The following is a 4984-nucleotide window of genomic DNA, read 5'->3' on the forward strand; positions in this document are numbered from 1 at the left end:
AGTCATCCCAGTCTTAATTATTGTCTTTTGCAGGGTCCGTGCTTGTTTGTTCTTTGGCTCAGAGGAACTTTAACATCTCTCGATTTTTTAAAATAGGTACCAGAAAATCAGCTGCACTTTCCCCTCCTTCCCTCCTTGTTGAGAACTATTTATGGGTCTACTTTCACCCATCCTTAAAGTATAGAACAAAATGTTCCCTGAAATGTAATTTTACTTGGTGTTGGACAGATTCTGAAAAGCCGAAATCCTGAAGGTACATGAGATGGTCTGCAGGTTGCCATGGTTACATTCTTCTGTGGCTCAGATGGGGATGGGGCCAATTATCAAGTTTTGTTTGCTTGGTTTTAAGTGGTTTGTTACCTGGATACTCAACAACTAAGAAAACAGAAAATAAGACTTGTTTTCTTTCTTAACTGAAGAAAAGAGGAAACAGTCATACTTGCTTTAGAAAAAAAGAATCCCACACCATTTCTTGGCTGCACAGTGAAGTATTTAACTGAGATGAAGACTTTGTGAACTGTTGCCTTTGCTGAAAGCTAGGGAGAGATTTTGAATAAAGGTAAGAAGAGAAACTGCTGTAGAAATGAATTTCTGGCTAAATCAGTTGTCACTGTTAGACTGAATTTTCCCTACCCCCACCCCGCGCTTTCTCACCTTCCTACAATTCTGATATGACAGTTGCATTTTAATACATAATTTAGCAAAAAATGATACCACATGTCATTTTTGTATGGGTAAGGGAAGGAGTGGATTTAAATCTGGAAAGGGTACTGTAAAACAGAACATTTCTGCTCTACAGCATGGCTTGCAGTAAACAGATGCTCATATGATTATCGCTGAAATGGATTTACAATCCCCTCCCCTCACCCAAGAGTTTCATGTGTTCCCTTTATATCAGGAGGAGAAAGTGGCGCAGGAAAGAGAAATCTGGTGCAAAAGGGGGGGCGGGGGGCGGGAAAGGAGCATGTTCACAGATGTCAAAGAAAATGATTTGAATTTCACATGTCCTGCAGATTTCAAACATCTGCACCATGGAAGGTCCCACTTTCAGGACAAAGAAGAGTTGGACTCAGGAGCACGGAATTAAACAGGATACAACTTTATTGTCAAATAATAATTGAAATTTCTGCATTACATTACAACTAACTAAATATTATACCTAACAAACGTCACTTTGGGGAGGAAGGGTGGGATATACATTTAATAAATAAATAGATATAATAAAAAGGCCAGTGATAGAGGAGAGTCCCTCCTAACACCCCCAGTTCCCTGTGACTGTATTTTAGATGCAGTTTAATGCAGAAATGGAATAAATTTATGGGCAAAACCAAAAGTGTCAGAGCCTGGAAATGGACAAATTACTCTACCCCTAATCTCAAGGGCAGCATTAGCTCTGAATGCTTGGAGCATTCTGCTACAAAGGTTACCACTAGAAAAGCCTCACTTCCCCACAAAGAATAACAAACATATACCCATCAACCATCCCAATTTAAGCAGGACATCCTGGAATTACAGAAACCATCCCAGCTTCGGCTTGGATCCTGGAATGTTACTTTTTTGCTCCGGTGCTCTGTGTCTCGTGCTCTCGCATGAATCAGCTGGCTTCGTTGAGAGCTTGGGAACAAAAGATGCTCGTTTCCCCCTCCATCTCATGCTCTGGTGTGAATCCGCTGGCTCCCATGAAAACCTGGGACCAAAAAGCAAGCATCCCAATCAGCAGGATTTTGGAGCGTATGCAAACATAGGGCTTGAGTTAGGCCTGATTTCAATTTGATGCTGGACAAGTTACTCACGCTTCTTTTTCATGGCACCTGGAACCTGCTTTTTGTTTAAATTGGGCCCCTCATCACTAAGTATGCAGACCATGATGTCTACATGATGTCTGCCCAGGTGAAGGGTCTCTGACATGCCTAGATGTGCCAGTTATGTGGAATGATGCAAGGGTATGGTATCATTCTAAAATGGAATGATGCAAGGGAATGGTGGTATTTCGTGGTTTTTCTTCCTTTCTTTTAAAAATGCACCTAGCACCCATAATGTAGGTTAAGTGCAAATTCACTGTACCCATTCTGGCAATTTGGTAGTAGTATGCAAGAGTGCTTCTGGGAATGTAAGAACGCTCACGATGGCCTCAATAAAAAAACCAAAGGAGAGGACACAATGCAAAATAGTTCCCTCACCCCTCCATGTTCTAAAATATCCTGCTATTATCACCAATAATCTAGTTTGCTACACTTTATTAATAGCACGGCTTGCTGATGGTTTTCTATTTTGAGGGAGGGGGAACTCGTAATTTTCAGGCAGTTTATTTTAAAATAACAGCTGCCTGTTTAGGCGTAATACTAGCCCAGAGTTTATATTTATTTAAGGGCTCACAATGTGCTACATAGTATATTCATTTGAAGATGAATTGTATAATACAGCTGTTCTTCCCCACTAACCTAGGCCCAAACCACATGCCAATATGCATTACAAGTCTTCTTGTCTCTGATGCATGTTTTAAGGCTTGTGGGTGTTCCACTTTTTGAGTGTGGCCAAGGAAATTTTGTTTACTGCCTTCATTAATTCTGTTTAGCCGATGCAGCTTTACAAGCAATACCTTGGAGAAGTAAGGAAACCGGAGACTTGGTCAGTGAACCAAGGTAACATAGAGTTGAACTGAAAATAAAATGGCGTCTTGCACTTTGTTTACACAGAGTTCCTTTCCCTACCAACTGGGCACACCACAGTGACCAAAATGATAGCCATGGGCTTCACTTTAATAAAAAGCAACACGTTTTTAGTGTAAAATTAGCTCTAAACAACATCAAAAATACAAGCATGTGTCATAAACTGGATCTCATGTGCTTAGCACAAGTTAGAGATACAGCAATCATCCTTAAAAACAGTTTCTTTGAAAAAAAGAAACAGATGCTTTTAGCAATTCCATTCAGCCTGAGGGAGATCTTTTCATGGTACTGGGAGACTAACTACAAAGCCCGATGAGTATTTAAAATTTTCTCTTTATAAGTAAGCACCAAAGTTCATTATTAAGCTTACAATTGAAATTGTCCACTCCCATTTTTCATAGTTGAGTATATAACAGCTTGCATGATACAAATTGGGCTCCCAACCTTTACCCGTGTTCTACAGAATAACTGGAGTTTAAATTTGCATTGCATACAGGAGTTACATGCAAGGAAATTACCATTAAACATTCAGATACTGTTCACCAGCAGTCAAAAGACCTGGAACTAAGTCGGTGGAATTCCTGACACCTTAGAATGAATTGTGCTTGTGGTGGTGAAGCCTGGTCAGGAGGGAGATGGAAATGAGCAAGATGGGAGGGAAACAATGATAGGTGAGAAGCAGACATTGCATTGATGGTACTACATTCCATGCTGAGCCTTCTTTGAGTCTCCTCACTAGAAATCTTCCACAGTTTTTGAGATTATTTGGAAAAGGAACATGACACTTAGAAGCCTTCCTATTAGGGTTGCCATACTCAATCGAGGACAGGACTTCTGTGCCATTAATTGCCCTGCTCTCTTTTGAGTCTGGAAACCTTAAAGAGAAACCAGCAGACCCTTTGTTTAATTTCCAAGCAAAGGGTCTGCTGGTTTCTCTTTAAGGTTTCCAGACTCAAAAGAGAGCAGGGCAATTAAAGGCACAGAAGTCCTGTCCTCTACTGAGTCTGGCAACCCTACTTCCTATGATCAGGAAATCTGCTTTATCAGAATTCCCAGCTGTGAAAAAGCTTCTAAGCATGTTGAGTTAAATGTACTTGAAAGGTCCCTTGAGATCTTCTTCAACAATGCAAGACACAACAAGGACATAAGGGGTAAGGGCAGCACACATGCCTCCAGTCTCCCTACATGCCTTTTGCTCCGATGTGCTCAGGCTAAGCACATTAAGAGCACCATGATGGGTTGAGATAGTCAGGGACCTCGACAGAATAGGACCGACTTACTGGTTATATAGGAATGCAGAATAAGCCCTATAGACTTTAGAGGAACAAGCCAATAACTCAGGGGAGAGGAAAAGACTTTTCAGAGGATAGGAAAATGTGTTTGGTTACTCCTGTGGCATACCTTCAAAATACTGAACTCTGTATCTTTAAGGAGAGTGCATTTGGCACACACACAGTTTCTGTGCTAATGAATTTCTCAAGTTGCAGTCATAATGGCCTTTTTAATCTTAGTAAGAGTAATTAAACAGACATTTGTTATTAATGATGTTGTTAATGGCAGCAGATATTATACCGAATATATGCCATGAGAGAGAGAGAGAGAGAGAGAGAGAGAGAGAGAGAGAGAGAGAGAGAGAGAGAGAGAGAGAGAGAGAGATCTTTGTGTGTTTTTTAAAATGATTTAGACTAAGTTCGGTTAGGCAGTAGATCTAAAAAAGCGGAGCATCTTTTCTTATTCTTCGAGCTGGAGCTATTGATTTTTATGTGTGTGTGTACATAGAAGCAACTGCTTTCTTTCTGAAGTATTCTTGAGGGGGCCAGTTATCTTCTCAGTAACAAGTTTCCTTAGGACAGCTTGACCCCTGTCCTTCTGCAGGCCAGAAGTGATGCCACTGCGTTGTTGATAAAGATTGCTGCCAAGCCGAAAAGAAAAGAAAAGAAAAGAAAAGAAGAAAGAAAAGAAGAAGCGTGTTGTGTTACATCACCTCTTCATTTTCTAACTGTGCCTCTTCGGCTTGCAGGTCGCAAAGATGGGAAATAAGGTGAAATCAGCTACTTGAATCCCATGCGATATGTGTGCGACTTATGCGACTACAAGGTTATCAGAGCAGCACACATTGGTTTGTGCGGCTTTACGTTAATTGCAGTGATACAAAGTTGACGTTTTAAGTATAGGCCTGTGTGTCTTCCTCAGATCTGCTGGTTTATTCTGCAAGCATGACATCTGGTAGTTGGGGTGAAACTTGGCATTCCAGGAATTTCAGTTTTGATCATTTGGAACTAATCTGTTAGAGTTGCCATATGTCCAGGAAAACC

The 4984-nt window shown here is 40.8% G+C and overlaps 1 long non-coding RNA gene across 1 annotated transcript; it reads left to right on the top strand.

The window, feature by feature from the left end:
* Positions 1-419: 419 nt before the first annotated feature.
* LOC148684412 (uncharacterized) lies at positions 420-4710 on the top strand. Its single transcript, XR_015946199.1, has 3 exons — positions 420-559; positions 2576-2642; positions 4545-4710. It is a non-coding gene; the product is annotated as an uncharacterized LOC148684412 (long non-coding RNA).
* Positions 4711-4984: the final 274 nt, after the last annotated feature.

Source organism: Zootoca vivipara, chromosome 10 (assembly GCF_965207765.1).
Source record: "Zootoca vivipara chromosome 10, rZooViv2.hap1.1, whole genome shotgun sequence".
Taxonomy (NCBI): domain Eukaryota; kingdom Metazoa; phylum Chordata; class Lepidosauria; order Squamata; family Lacertidae; genus Zootoca; species Zootoca vivipara.